This window comes from Lagenorhynchus albirostris, chromosome 4, assembly GCF_949774975.1.
Source record: "Lagenorhynchus albirostris chromosome 4, mLagAlb1.1, whole genome shotgun sequence".
NCBI classification, from domain to species: Eukaryota; Metazoa; Chordata; class Mammalia; order Artiodactyla; family Delphinidae; genus Lagenorhynchus; species Lagenorhynchus albirostris.
This window is the reverse complement of record NC_083098.1, coordinates 110,487,478-110,503,967: the sequence shown is the minus strand read 5'-3', so window position 1 is coordinate 110,503,967 and position 16,490 is coordinate 110,487,478. Positions and strand designations below refer to the sequence as shown.

The 16,490-nt window shown below is 43.6% G+C and overlaps 1 long non-coding RNA gene across 2 annotated transcripts in view; it reads left to right on the top strand.

Annotated features, from left to right (window-relative positions):
* Positions 1-2,871: 2,871 nt before the first annotated feature.
* The window catches only part of LOC132519952 (uncharacterized), an 81,456-nt gene continuing 67,837 nt past the window's right edge, over positions 2,872-16,490 (top strand). For both annotated transcript variants that reach the window (XR_009540392.1, XR_009540391.1), the window contains exon 1: positions 2,872-3,242. This is a non-coding gene — a long non-coding RNA (uncharacterized LOC132519952). The remainder of the gene's footprint in view (positions 3,243-16,490) is intronic.

The window sequence follows — 16,490 nt, the reverse complement described above, 5'->3', positions numbered from 1 at the left end:
AGATTACTACAAGCAACTCTATGTCAATAAAATGGACAACCTGGAAGAAATGGACAAATTCTTAGAAATGTACAACCTGCCAAGACTGAATCAGGAAGAAATAGAAAATATGAACAGACCAATCACAAGAACTGAAATTGAAACTGTGATTAAAAGTCTTCCAACAAACAAAAGTCCAGGACCAGATGGCTTCACAGGAGAGTTCTATCACACATTTAGAGAAGGGCTAACACCTATCCTTCTCAAACTCTTCCAAAATATAGCAGAGGGAGGAAGACTCCCAAACTCATTCTACGAGGCCACCATCACCTTGATACCAAAACCAGACAAGGATGTCACAAAGAAGGAAAACTACAGGCCAATGTCACTGATGAACATAGATGCAAAAATCCTCAACAAAATACTAGCAAACAGAATCCAACAGCACATTAAGAGGATCATATACCATGATCAAGTGGGGTTTATTCCAGGAATGCAAGGATTCTTTAATATATGCAAATCAATCAATGTGATACACCATATTAACAAATTGAAGGAGAAAGACCATATGATCATCTCAATAGATGCAGAGAAAGCTTTCGACAAAATTCAACACCGATTTATGATAAAAACTCTGCAGAAAGTAGGCCTAGAGGGAACTTTCCTCAACATAATAAAGGCCACAAATGACAAACCCACAGCCAACATCATCCTCAATGGTGAAAAACTGAAAGCATTTCCACTAAGATCAGGAAAAAGACAAGGTTGCCCACGTTCACCACTGTTATTCAACATAGTTTTGGAAGTTTTAGCCACAGCAATCAGAGAAGAAAAGAAAATAAAAGGAATCCAAATTGGAAAAGAAGAAGTAAAGCTGTCACTGTTTGCAGATGACATGATACTATACATAGAGAATCCTAAAGATACTACCAGAAAACTACTAGAGCTAATCAATGAATTTGGTAAAGTAGCAGGATACAAAATTAATGCACAGAAATCTCTGGCATTCCTATACACGAATGATGAAAAATCTGAAAGTGAAATCAAGAAAACACTCCCATTTACCATTACAACAAAAAGAATAAAATATCTAGGAATAAACCTACCTAAGGAGATAAAAGACCTGTATGCAGAAAATAAGACACTGATGAAAGAAATTAAAGATGATACAAAGAGATGGAGAGATATAGCATATTCTTGGATTGGAAGAATCAACATTGTGAAAATGACTCTACTACCCAAAGCAATCTACAGATTCAATGCAATCCCTATCAAACTACCACTGGTATTTTTCACAGAACTAGAACAAAAAGTTTCACAATTTGTATGGAAACATGAAAGACCCCGAATAGCCAAAGCAATCTTGAGAACGAAAAATGGAGCTGGAGGCATCAGGCTCCCTGACTTCAGATTATACTACAAAGCTACAGTAATCAAGACAGTATGGTACTGGCACAAAAACAGACAGATAGATCAATGGAACAGGATAGAAAGCCCAGAGATAAACCCACGCACATATGATCACCTTATCTTTGATAAAGGAGGCAAGAATATACAATGGAGAAAAGACAGCCTCTTCCATAAGTGTTGCTGGGAAAACTGGACAGGTACATGTAAAAGTATGAGATTAGATCACTCCCTAACACCATACACAAAAATAAAGTCAAAATGGATTAAAGACCTAAATGTAAGGACAGACACTATAAAACTCTTAGAGGAAAACATAGGCAGAACACTCTATGACATAAATCACAGCAAGATCCTTTTTGACCCACCTCCTAGAGAAATGAAATAAAAACAAAAATGAACAAATGGGACCTAATGAAACTTCAAACCTTTTTCACAGCAAAGGAAACCATAAACAAGACCAAAAGACAACCCTCAGAATGGGAGAAAATATTTGCAAATGAAGCAACTGTCAAAGGATTAATCTCCAAAATTTATAAGCAGCTCATGCAGCTCAATAACCAAAAAACAAACAACCCAATCCAGAAATGGGCAGAAGACCTAAATAAACATTTGTCCAAAGAAGATATACAGACTGCCAACAAACACATGAAAGAATGCTCAACATCATTAATCATTAGAGAAATGCAAATCAAAACTACAATGAGATATCATCTCACACCGGTCAGAATGGCCATCATCAAAAAATCTAGAAACAATAAATGCTGGAGAGGGTGTGGAGAAAAGTGAACCCTCTTGCACTGTTGGTGGGAATGTAAATTGATACAGCCACTGTGGAGAACAGTATGGAGGTTCCTTAAGAAACTACAAATAGAACTACCATATGACCCAGCAATCCCACTACTAGACATATACCCTGAGAAAACCATAATTCAAAAAGAGTCATGTACCAAAATGTTCATTGCAGCTCTGTTTACAATAGCCTGGAGATGGAAACAACCTAAGTGTCCATCATCATATGAATGGATAAAGAAGATGTGGCACATATATACAGCCATAAAAAGAAATGAAATTGAGCTATTTGTAATGAGGTGTATAGACCTAGATTCTGTCATACAGAGTGAAGTAAGTCAGAAAGAGAAAGACAAATACCATATGCTAACACATATATATGGAATTTAAGAAAAAAAAATGTCATGAAGAACCTGGGGTAAGACAGGAATAAAGACCCAGACCTACTAGAGAATGGACTTGAGGATATGGGGAGGGGGAAGGGTAAGCTGTGATAAAGCAAGAGAGAGGCATGGACATATATACACTACCAAACATAAGGTAGATAGCTAGTGGGAAGCAGCCGCATAGCACAGGGAGATCAGCTCGGTGCTTTGTGATCGCCTGGAGGGGTGGGATAGGGAGGGTGAGAGGGAGGGAGACGCAGAGGGAAGAGATATGGGAACACATGTATATGTATAACTGATTCACTTTGTTAGAAAGCAGAAACTAACACACCATTGTAAAGCAATTATACTCCAATAAAGATGTAAAAAAAAAAAAGAGTGGCCCCAGCTCTCCGCAACTAGAGAAAGCCCTCGCACAGAAACAAAGACCCAGCACAGCCAAAAATAAATAAATAAGTAAATTAATTAAAAAAAAAAGAATGGGTTTTGAGGACATCAATGGGGAGTCTTTCCTCTGCCTAACCATCTTTGCTCTTGCCCCATTTTCCTTCGAGGAATCTTGATCCTGTGTGACTTGCCTCCCCCTATACCAAGCTCACCTACCTTTTGAAGCGTAATTGATTCCACTCCTGCCAGACAGCCTGGGATCTGGCTCGCCCAGGGTCCTGCACTGAGCAGGTAAGCTCATTTCTTCAGAATCCTGTAGATTGTGAACACCTTGTGATGTTACTCATGTGGCCTCAGGTATAAATTTTCATCTGTAATGAGAAATTCTTATCTAAAATACTAATATAAAGCCTGAAACTTCCCTTTGAACCATGATTTTAAAATTGAACTTGACGAAGGCACCAGAAATTGTTAAAGGATATAAGAAGCAGTTAGGCTTTTTCTACAAATTCAGAAAGCCTAACATGACAAATCACAGTAATCTGAGGTAGCAGTTACCGTGTTTTACTTTGAGTCTAAATCTTTGATTTTTGAGTATTCAGGGTACAGGGGTAAACCATAAAATTCTAACTTCATGACTCAAAGATAGATATCCAGCAACTATTTGTAGTGATTCTAGCAAAGTCTAAAGCATTTATTGAAACATACTTTACATATATCGCACATTGGTAACATACCCAGTGGTCCATAACTACATTTCAATCTCTAGGCTTTCAGGAAAATCTAAATCTATCCAGACTTCCTCTACTGTTGAGAGAAATTTCTTAAGCTTATGGTTTAACTTGCCAGTAAACTGCTTCCTCTAGAAAGAGGATTTCTGTTGACACTAGAACCAGGAGTGAGAGCCCAGCCCCAGGCTCCCAGGTCGAGATTCCATAGGCCAGGCCTGGCTAAATATCAGAAGGACAAAGATCCTTCAGGACTATTCCAGGAATCTGGCAAACAACTTCGATGTCTGTGTTTCATTAACAGCCTAAGGGCACTCGAAGTATATTACCAGCAGAGGTAAGGACAGAATAAGTTGTCTTGACCTCCTAAAGGGACATACAAGGGCAAGCAGAAAAAAGACTTCAAACAGGATCTTTACAAAATGTTAAACTCTTCCTGTGGTCAATGCTCCTTAGCTCTAAAAATGTTAGCTTTCACGCTTGGCTTAGCTGCTGCTCTGATCTGCAAACAGAATTTTTTCTTTTGAACATTAATTGTCTTTTTTTCTTGCACTGATTAGGAGATTGTCTGAGATATCAACTTTGAGAGGGGAGCCTCCCGGATCAGACTCAGGGAGGAACAGGAAAGGCTTGGGGACAGGCAAACACACACCTCTGCTCAGTGCCAGGGAGGGTGAGGCTGCATTCTCCATCAGTGCAATCTCCACCCTTGTTCAGTGGCAACCTTCACTGAGAGCCAGACTTCTTCCAGAGAAGCAGAGATGTGAATCTGGAAACACTACTGTGGAGAGTGTAGCTGAAGCACTGCAGCATTTTGGGATCAGGTGGAGGCAAGGGAAGTTTGAAAAGCTAGAGACCTGCTGGGTCTAAAGGGATGAAAATGCTGGGAAGCCCAAGATTAAAGTGCTAGGAGATTGGCTTCCTGGTGAGAGCTCTCCCCCTGGCTTGCAGATGACTCTCGTGTTTCATAAGGTAGACCGCAAAGGACCTCTAGTCTCCTCCCTCTTAGAAGGACACTAATCCCATCATGGGGGCCCCACCTATATGACCTCATCTAAACCTAATTACCTCCCAAGGCCCCACCTCCTAATGCCTTCACACTGGAATTAGTGCTTCAATATGTGAATTGGGGTGGGAGGGGGGGCACAAACCTGCATTCCTAACAGAGTGTCACTGAATTTGCGGCTCAATCTGACTGTAATCTCACAAAATTCAGACTTTTTAGTTTGCCTTTCTCAGAGAGCAGATGCTGAGACAAGGATACGGGTGGTAGGTGATCCCAGGAAGCATAAGTGAAAGTGAGGAAAGCGGGACTGGGGAAAGAGAATGTCAAAGGTTGTGTTAAAGTGGGTTTACTACTATGGGCATCTGGGGTTCAGTCCCACTGGGGAGCCTCTGATATATGGTACTGTGTAATGCTCATCTGGTAACACCCCTATGTGATGGGGTGGTTTCTCTCCTTCATTAGCTGGGGAGTGAGCACCCTCAAGAACATTAACTCCCTTGTAGTTTCCACTTTGTGGCAGAGTGAGCTCCCGTAGTACCAAAGAAAGTAGTCAGGCAAACACATGCGGGCATTGAGGTGGGGAAGCCATGGATGTGCTGGAGAGGTCTCCCGAAACTGCTGGTGAACTTGGGTGGACTGGGGGAAAGCATCACATTCCTGATTCTTCCTACATTTTGGACCATGTTGAGTAGACTGCTGCTGATGCTTTACAGTGGTTGTACTGTTATCCTCTGGGAAGTATATGCCAAGAGAATTAGGACTGCCAGAGATTTACTGGGGGATAACACCTGTGAAAAAGGGGAAGAGACAGGATTATGCAGAGGGAGCTGTCAGACCATAATGTGTCCCTGACATTTTCTGCCAGTCCCACAGGGAGCTCTGGAGCAGAGGACCAGTTTGAGGAATCCCACACTGGATGGAAATGGCTAGGCTCCCTCCATCGTTGGCTTGGAGCCACTCTAAGAATGTGGGCTAACAGCTGGAGGCTATTGGGTAGCCATGCTCCTCACAGATGGACAGCAAGCTCTTTCGAGAAGAGAGCTGTGTGGTATACCTCTATGTCTACCTGTGATGGGCAGCTATGAGCACCCAGATCTTCAGTCACTGCTGCAGGTTGTCTATAAGGACCATCATTATAAGATGTAATATTTATCTCCTTCTACTCTCAATCCTAGATGCCAACACTTCCATTGGTTTAAGTTGCTTATTTTGGTGAGTGCCCAAGACCTTCACTTCTAAGAGGTCTGAACCCCTGGTGACCTTATCATTCCATGTTTGCTGTAATTGCTTATTTATGCTTAACATTGGGTGTGGAAGAACCAAGCAACATTCCAATGAATAATTTTTCCCTTTCCTCTCATGTAGCAGAAAATCTTGATAGTCTACTGGCAAAAGAGCACTGTTTGTGTCCCTTGGTATAAGCATCTAGATCTAGAACCTCTAGACCTGCTGAACTTAACTTGTAGGGATGGAAAGCACAAATTTCCCAATTGGGTCACTGGGTGTTAAGACAAGGGAGAAACTTAATTCCACTCCTTGGTTCCCAGACCTATATTCTAGCTCTTGGAGACACAGCATCATTTAATGGCCACTAGTTTGCTAGCAAAGTACACCAACACCATTGTGATGAGCATGATGCTTTCAAGTTGCAGTTCCTGTCTTGAACTGTTAGCAAACTCAGGTGGACTATGAAAGCAGGAATCACTAGTATGATTCCTTACACCCATTGGACCACGTTGAATCTACTGCTACTGATATTTCATGGTGGTTGTGCAGTTGAGTTTCCTGGGAAGGATACTCTGAGATGCTGACTTAGGAATGCAAGGGTTTGGAGTATATAGTGTTGATCAGAGGGGCAAAGGAAGGTCTAGGCAGAAGTCAGACTGGGATGGAAGATGGACCAAGAACGAGTTGGAGAGTGCCATGGCAGGCATCTTCTGTTAGTCATCCCACACCAGACTGATATGGCTGGGACTTCTACTCCTGGCTCACTTGGCCCCTGGATGTGGGCTGCCCTTGGGGGACTGACAGCTAGCTGGAAGCTCTTGCTGGCTGTGCTCCCTACCAAGCAGCACATCCTTCCCTAAATGGAGATCTGTGCAGTGGGTTTCTTACAGAACACCCCATCTCTGCAGTTCATCGTCAGACTGATTCTTTACCTGGACATGTAAGAGGGCATTTCAATGACATGCTGGTCTGGCAGCTTCTTGTTAATATATGATAAAATCAAGGTTTCTGTAATCATGTGTCTCTGTAAGATGGATCGCTTGTTCCAGGTGACTTAATATGGGCTTTTCTGCAGTAAGTTAGGTATTCTGGAAGCCCCTAATGGTGCTAACACAGGCACTGTGCACGGAAGTGCCAGGGCATGGAAGGTAAATTCAAATCCAGAATAATTATCACAGAAGGATGGATGCTTCTCTCAGGAGGGGAGAGGTCAGATGAAATCACCTTGCCAGCAAGAGGCTGGGTGGCACCATATGGATGTTTAACATCTGTTTCTGTTGCTGACAGGCCAGCTTTAAAACAATGGCAGTAGCTAGAATGGCTTTGAGAGGGAGCCATGATATTGGACCCATGAAATGGGTAGACTTTTTTGCAAGCAACTAGGGGGCTGAGCACAGAAACCGGCTGACTTCTGGACAAGTCATCCTGTCCACTTACTGAGCACATCTTCTGTGATGAATGATCTGGTAGGCACTGCCATTTATTGATTGACTGATTGATTGATTGATTGAGGTACACGGGCCTCTCACTGTTGTGACCTCTCCCGTTGCAGAGCACAGGCTCCGGACGCGCAGGCTCAGCGGCCATGGCTCACGGGCCCAGCCGCTCCGCGGTATGTGGTATCTTCCCGGACCGCAGCACGAACCCGTGTCCCCTGCATTGGCAGGCAGACTCTCAACCACTGCGCCACCAGGGAAGCCCGGCACTGCCTTTTGATTTAAAAAAGAAACAAACAAACAACTTAGGCCTTGTGCCTATTCCCGTAGGTCCTTCTACATGCCTCTTCCCCAGACCTCCTTGTCTCTAATCTTCTAATATTGCTGCTTCCAGGACACTGAGCAGCCAGCCAACCCATTTGCTAATGCATGGAATTCTGAACACCCATCTTAGACCCCCTCGTTTCATAAGAAATGATCAAGTGTACTGATTGAACTCATGCCCACTGGGAGAATTCTCCCTCAATGTTCCTTAGGGTATCCTCTAAGGAGTCATGAGATTGCAGCCATCCATTAACAATTCATTGTTACATACTGAATGAATCTGTCTATGAACCAGGGCTTTACTTTTCTCTCCTTGTCACAGGGATTTCTTCATGGGGCCGCAGGTGTGAGCTGAGAGGTATAAGTGCAACAGAGATAGGGGATGATGGGGGTGTGGAGTCATTTGTTCTTGTAACTTAAATGTGACATTAGATTTGCTTTCCACAAATACACTATTACCTGTGTAACACTGGTGCCCATCGGGCCTTATGCTTTTAAGTCTTACAGCGTCCAGCTCATCATGGGAAGTTCTAAACCCATACTTGATGTTTCATGGCTAGGAATTCAGTCTCTATTAAGTCTCAGTATTATACTAGGAGCCAATTTCCAAGTTAAGTTTTCTATGGGCAAATGTATGAACTTATTCTGCAATCTTAGGAGTCTGCTGTTACCTCTCACATTCTGGCCATAGGTGTGTTCCAGAGTACTTGATACTTCTGATTTCCAGGTCTAACAGTATAACACCAGTGATAAGGTGGACCAGAAAGACCTTTTGTGGAAAGTCAATATAATCAAGATTCCTGTTGAGTTCTGCAGGAACTTGCATCTATTCCTACCATGGGTGTGGCTAACACTGAGATCTGTCAGTTTGTATTTTGAATGGCCAGACCACAGGTACTCAAAACTGGCAGGCTTTGGAGCCCACTGAAAAATGGTTAGGGGCAGTATTCCCAAGTGTGACATATGCTGTATTTACAATCCAAAGAGGCCTACCAATTTTGAAGTTACCCTTCCTTCATGGTAGGAGATAAAAGGTGCAGTAAATTGTCCTTTAATTTGGAAGTAGGAAGTGATGTCCTGCATGCCCTGGACACTTAAAAGCATCAGTGTTGTGGCAGGCCCTGAATCTTTGTAGGTTTACCTACCACATTCTGGCACATAGGTCTTCAGTTCTAACAAAGCAATGTCAGTAATAAACTAGACCAGCAGGATCTTCTGTGGAACGCTAATATAGGTTCCAGTCTTTTTCATTGATGGTCTTCTTGCACATGTCATTTTGGTGTGCTCGTGAGAAGAGGTGAGCTCAGCGTCTTCCTACTCGCCCATCTTGGCCGCTCTCGCCAACATAATCTGGAATGTCAATATAATCAAGATTTCTGTAGATTTTATTGTATAGAGTAGGAATGTTGACATAACTCTAGGATGAGGCTATGAATGTATACTGCTGACTTTCCCATGAGAAAGCAAATTGATACTCTCTTCATTGGGGATTGAATAATGTATTCACTAGATCAGGAGATGCATGCTAAATGCCAGAAGTAGTGCTTTTTACTAATAAAGATCATACCTCCATGACAGCTGTGATAGTTCACTGCCATCTGTCTTGGGACTCCGAATGTCATATTGAAACAAGGAATCACAAAGACCTCTGATCAAATGCAGGGTGACTTCTGTTTTTACCGGCCAAGGGAGTAAGCACACAAAAGAAGTCCTCTGGTTGGTCATCTTGAACCAGTGGTCAAAGTTCTTCTGTGTTGGGAAGCCTTTCTTGTCTCATTACTGAAGTTCTCCAAAGCACCGCTCTGTTCCATATTCCAGAACCTTTCTGATTGTCTTCCAAACATGAGTCCTGGAGGACCAGTTCCAGTTCTTTTGAGGCAGCACACTAATTGTCACGGACGTGTTCTTAATCTAGAAATCCAGGTTTCTTTAGGAGAACTGGGGTTCCAGCCCAAGACGCGGGATGGATAGAAATGCAAAACAGTGACCTGCTCACTGGGCCTTAACAATTGCCCCAGGTATGGGAGATCATAGTAAAAGGGATGCCCTAGGGACCACCATAGGGTGGGGTTGTCAGCAAGAGCTGCCTGACTCCTGTGGCATCTTTAGGTGGTAATCAGCCCTACATCCAACCCCCTCTCAAGTTGTGAGAAAATTGACTTCAGAGAAGCAGATCCTTCTGCCAGTGGGTACTCTAGGTGCAAACTGCCTTACTGTCAAGCCAGTGTGGGGTTGGGTGGAGCAGGGCCTGGGCAGGAAAAGGTCCTAAGGCCTAGGTTCAGTGAGCTGCCCACTATGTATCAAGGTGTAATCACCTACTTTTCCAAGCCAAGAAGCTGTGCCTGACTCGAGGTCTTTACTCCTTGCTTAAATTTTTCTTTCTTTTTCTTTAACCATAAATGAAGTAGTTGCCAATGAAACCATTGACTATAGCTCTATTCACACATTTGTCCTCAGACTGTAGCAGATAGAATAAAGGTCACGTTCACAAAGATCTATCCTCTGTCTGGGGAGGTTTAGAATACAAGACACATTTTCTTTACATCAAAAGAACATCAGCCTTCACACTTTTTAGAGACCTGATGTGGTGGCGAGGTTATTTGAAGAGTGACAATCAGTTTGCCATGAGGAGGTACCTGGAGTTGACTCGATCCCTGGGTGTCTTGAATGGTTCCAGGCTGTGCTCTTCTGGATCTGCCTCTGGTTAGATTCTTGTGTTTTAATTCTCACTGACTATTTCTAATCCATGTGGAAACATGGAAGCCTGGATGGTATCAGTATATGGTCCACAAGTCAGATGTGGTGGCGCCATCTTCATAAGCTGCTGGGTATCTCTTCAGTTTACCTGAGCATTAGTGTTGCCTGCCCTTTGGGTGAAGAGGGCTATGACGCCAGTAGAAAGACTCCTTTAGAGGAAAGGAGGGAAGGAAGGATTCTTTCATGGAACGTTTGTGGACTTATCTCTTCAGGAAGAGAGGGAATTTCTCTGCCTGCTTCATCTTTAACCATGAAGTACAGGTCCTGGCTGGGATGGATGAGGAAAAGGGCTTGTGTTTGGGACAGCTGGTCATCAGCAATTCCTATACTTGGAGACATGGTATTACCTTTGAGTTGAACAAATGTCCTGGAATTTCCTAAACCAAGCCCAGGGGCCAGCGTGAGGTGGGTGTGTCTGGGCAAAGGATTGTAACCCTGAGTGCTGGCAGATCTGGGGTGCTGGGAGCTGGGCTTGAAAAGTCTGCTCAATGGAGTTGAAACTTCAGACTCTCTGCAGATCTGGGGGTGGAGGGGAGGAGATACCTTGGCTGGCCTCTATTTTGACAGCAGGCCAGGCTATGCGTAAACAGATGTATCATTGGATAAAATGGCCCATGACCAAAATGAATGTTGGCAAATACGTGATAATAATTGTTCTAATGAAGTTTGAGTATTAAGTACAGCCCAGTGGGCTTTTTGGGGGGGTCTTAGAATGGCTTAAAGGGAGTGACAACCATTTTTGTTCTGTTCTCTAAATTTTAGTTGTAGAGAATTGAAGATTAGAGGTTGTCACCTCTTGGGTGTCTTTGGCTATGGCTTCAAACTTAGAGAATCCTCGTGTTCAGTGTCTTTTTCCTTGAAAAGGCTAGGCCTCCTGTTTATGGGATGGCATCCAGGTAGCTCATCTCCAAGGAATGAGAATCTAGATAAGGAGTCTACACTGGGAAACACGTGGCTCTGTAAACCTTGCCTGAGTGATTGTGGTCATGAAGCACAAGGACAAGGCCTGTCACTCCTATAGGCAGTTAGCCTGTTACTGACAACCAGGGGCTACTTCTGAGCCTGTGTGACACTTGCAGGGAGCTAGGACACTTCAGGTGTCTTTGGTTTTCCTTATACTTTCATGATCTGTCCCTTGATACAGGAAAATGTTGTACAAATTTCTCCATTAAAAACTGGCACCATAACATCTTGCCACATTTGACGTTCTTCAGAGACTAAAATTCTCAATTTGGTTCCTGCTCAGTGACTGAGCTGCATCTAGAATCCAGCCCCTCTGAGCTGCAGAGCAATTAATATGGTAGCAGTGCCCCTGGAGATGACACCCCATTACCAGGCAGCTGGGTACTGAAATCTGTTTGAAGTGTCTCTAAATGAAGCCTATGGGCTTCTGGAATTTTCTTGCTGGGGCAAGCATTGAAGCAGCTGTGAAGATAGTACCTGAGTTTCCCCATCTTCCTCTGTGCCTAAGTGGCCTAAAGATGACTTCATTCCATGTCAACGTCTTACCTTCCTAGACCATCACCTTGAATAATACAGTCTGTTATTTGTCAACTAAAAATTCTACTCCTTCCCTTTGGTTCAAGAAGCTTTTCAAATCATCTGTGAGGTTGCCTGCTATCATGAGGCTTAAAGACAATCATGTAGCCTCCAATAAGTTTTTAAGGGATAATGACATGCATAAATGTAAATAGCCTAGGGTGGAGCCTTTGAATGCTTGGAACTTGGATAGCTGGGACCATTTTGTAGCCAGAGGTACATCTCATTCCAAACTGAATTCAAACATACATCCTTTACATAAAGCACTGCAACAGAGTCACGTGTCAGACTGTGTTTTCAGGATGGGATTTGCATTGTGAAAGCTGACATACGCCTTGGCAAATGTGAGGGAGATGGCTGGACTCAGCCTCTGTGCTCACATCAAGCAGACCTTTGACGGCTGACCCTTTGTCTGATGAAATGACATCATTTCCTTCACTTGGGTGGATTCACACTGCCAGAAAACTTCTGGGTTGCTATTTGGTTCCTAATTGACTTGTGTTCAGTGCAGACTTGAGGTGGAGGAAGGCATCCCTGTCCATGACTGAGATGAAGTACATCCCTTGGGCAGGTATCTGGACTGCCCTATGGAAGTGAAACATTCCTCACCCCAGTCCTATTGCTGAAAACCTTGTTTCCTGCCCACGTTGAAGAGCCTGAGAGGATCTCTCTGGGTTATAGGAAGAAGGCCTATTTGTGCATCTGTTAGGTGCCTATGTTAATGAGTTATCCTCTAGTATTGATGTGTTTATCATTATGTAATGCCCTTCTTTGTCTTTTGTTATATACTTTAAAAGTCTATTTTGTCTGAGTATTGCTACCTCTGCTTTCTTGTCATTTCCATTTGCAGGAAATTTTTTCCATCCCCTCACTTTCAATCTGTCTTTAGCTCTGAAGTGAGTCTCCTGTAAGCAGCATGTAGACGGGTCTTGTTTTTTATCCAAGCGTCCACCCTCTGCCTTTTGATTGGAGCGTTTAGTCCATCGACATTTAAAGTGATTATTGATAGGTCTATACTTATTGCCATTCATACACAAAATATAATGGAGTGGCACATGCCATAATGACTGGAGTTTGTACAAGGAGCACTTGTGAGGTCTTGGATCACAGGATTTTGAACTTTTCCCCTGGGATTTCTGAGCAAGGAGGTGCTTCAGAACTCCATGGCTGCTCTCTCCTTTAAGTGCTCTAGGAAGTAACTTGGTGAAGGACCATAGCAAATTTATGGCTTTATCCACTTCCAGTTGGTAATGCACATACACTGGAGCTTTTATCATTCTAAAGAGCTTACTAGAGAACAAGAGAAGGATACTTCAGTCCTATAAGCTTTAGTGGTGGTTGCCAGCTGCCTTATTGTCTTCCTCAAAGGACCAAAGAAAGTTCTGGACCATCCTCTCTCCATCACCAGTATGATCCAGTAAATGATGGCTCTCTGCCTCCCTCCTTCATTTCTCCTCTACCTACCAGAGTTGGAGAAGGAGAATGTCATGTCTACAGAGAACTTTCTCCCCAATTCCCCAAGCCTTCCTGGGTCCTCAGGAAAAACTACTTATCAACTTAGGCTAACAATGAAGATCAAAGAACTGTCAAGTTTTGGAACATGCTTTAGACTTAGTGGACAGATTAAAAGAGCACCAATCCTGCAATATGAAAAGAGGCACACAGTGAGATTGCACGTCTGCTAAGGAGGCTATGGGTGGCCCTCAATTTGGTTTGTATATTATAAGCCAAGCAGAACCTTTAGTTCCAAATAACGGTATCATCACTGTGCAATAGTAAACCCAGGGGGCTGATGATGGTTTACTCGTTAAGCAGCAAAAGTTTCATTTCCTATGTGACCTAAAAATTTAAATATTAAAAAATGGACATGTGAAAAGTCAAGTGTCTGGGTTTGGCTTCCCTAGAAAAGACTCCTTGATGATGACTCCCATGCGTTAGGTTTATAGGGACTGCACTTGGGAACAGCACTGGAAAGGAAGTAAAGACAGCAAGATAGGGCAGAAGGAGAAGTTCAACTGTGTATCCTCAACAGAAGTTTCAACCAGCCCCATGAGGAGTTCTGGAGCAAGAATGGCCCTCCAGAGTTGCCCTGAACTGAGCAACATGGCTGGACCTCTGGATACCTCAGAGCAGCCAGGGAATGTGACTTCCCTCAGGGAAGGGGCAGAGTCTTGGTTGAGGCAGTTCTCATTGGAGTAAGGGCCATTCCCAGAGGGGGATGAGCATCTTGGCACTTCCAGTGCAGGAATTATCAGTGGTGCAGCACTGCAGACATCTCAGGAAGGATGTGTATCGTGTGCCCATCTGGAAATAAGCAGATCTTGGCAGATCTTTTTGTCCTGGGGTTATCCTCATCTAGTGAAATTTCCTTTTACACCCTGTTAGGTCTGTGAGTCTCACTTCCAGGGCCACGGGTCCTTCAAGGAAAGTTCAGGGGATGAACTGCCGTGTTGGAAGCAAATCTGGATGAATCCCTTCTGATTGGCATAAGAAGCAGCCAAAATCAATAGAGGTGGTTGTACTGAAACAGTGATATCAAGGGCCTTTGCGTGGTTTTGGGTCCTTTATCCCATTTCTAGAGACAGCCCCCAATCTTCTTGCTAGACTCCAAGTCTTTATCTGGGGACTCTCTGTAGCTCTGTGCGACACCTCACCCATTGCCACACACAAATTGATTATATCAGATGAACAGGGTGGATCAACTAAATCCCAGGAACACACCACCGCTCACCGGGAATGTCACTTCCTCCCTGGGGACTATCCGATACTAGCTAGTGACCAACTTTTGGTGAAAAGTTTACTCTGCCTACAACATCTCTTCCAGAAGAATCACCCAGAACTCCTGTCTTAACCATAAGTAGTTTGAAAAGAAACATAGTTTGTTTCTTGGATACTTAACTACCTTCACTTAATGAGGAAAGTCTGGGTAATTTGGGAGACTGCTAACATAGCTGGAAAGTCGGATCATGCCCTCACCCAAAACCATCAGTGCTGAAGACCTGTCCATGCCCTTAACAGAGCTTAGTGACCTTCAGTTGTGAATCTAGATATGAGAATGTACCTGCTTCTGATTAAGTGGTCTCTCTGTATAGACAGATGACTACAACTTGGTTCTCATTGTCCTTGTTAATGTCAGGGGTTTCTGTGCTTGGTGTCAAGAAGTATCTTAACAAGCCTCCTGGAGATGGCCCAGAGGTATACATCCATTCTGTACTCTGGGTAGAAGCAGTAGGCCAGAGTGGCTGATGGGAGAGGGTAGAGTGGTGACTGGGCTTTATCAGTAGATGGTACTGGAAAAGCAGGTGATGGATCTGCTGGCATCCAGGCTATTTTACTAGGATGCATCTTCTCAGTGATAAAACTTGGAGATGTCTTGGGATTGCTAGGAGGACTTTGCCAGGGTGAAGGGTGCCTTTAGATAATGTTATGGTTCCTTTTACATTTCTTGCTCAGATATTTGACTGAAAGTCATCTCTGCATATGGCTCTGTTCTAGGTGTTTGTGGTACTCAAGGTAGAAGAAAGTTTTTCCTTGTTCTCCATGAGGGGGTTCTTGAAATCAGACCATAGGGTCTATTCAGGTTTTTCCTTAGAGCACCCTCCTGCAGAGCTCAGAGGTTGTGTCTCCTCAGGATGGACTTTCTTCTTCCACACTAGCCTGTGCTGCATCGTGCACGTCTTCTCCTGCTCTCCATTGGCTCCAAACTGAACATTGTTGGATGCTCTCATAAGTCTGTTCCCTGAAGCTTCATGGCCAAGACTATTCTAGGGAACCTCAGAAGACTGGGTGGTGGGCTGATTCAGTATTCAGCAGTTGAAATCCAGGAGTATGATACATGATAAAAGAACTGGGTGACCATCAAGGGATCTAGAACACATCTCTAGAGACACATCTGGAACTAGCATCAAGGGTAGATTGCCCTGGGCTGAGGGGTCTAAGCAAAGACCGATATATGGTTCATCATATACTGGGGCCCAGCCTGCCCCCAGATGGCCTGAGTGTGAAAAGTTGAGCAGATCCTTCATAGACAGACATGATAGCATTCATGGTGATGGGGTCCCAGTGTCCAGAACCATGGAACATAGAGCTGGGTGGCTCTTTATGGAAAAAAGGGGAAGATGCCTTTATCCTTGAAAGATTGAGTGTTTCACAGTCCCTCCCATGAATTGCTGTAAGGTTGCTGTCTCTACCCTCCATCTTCTGAGGATCTCTGTTACCCTGATATTTCATAATACACCTATTTATCTTCCCCTTTCATGTTGAACCCAAAAATAAAGTCACATGGGCAGACAAAGAACGATGGCTCACTTCACCCTGGGCCTCTTGTTGTTCTAGAGGGAACGTCACCTAGTCAGGTTGAACTTTGACCTCCAATCATCTTTACTTGAAGTACGTACTTTTCTTAACTTTATGGTAAGGGACTTGGCTGTTTTCAGCTTTGAGATCATGTTCTTTAAGCTTCAGAAGAGTTAGAAGTATCTGAACCTTATTAGACATGGAAGGGATATTTTAGCTTGATTCT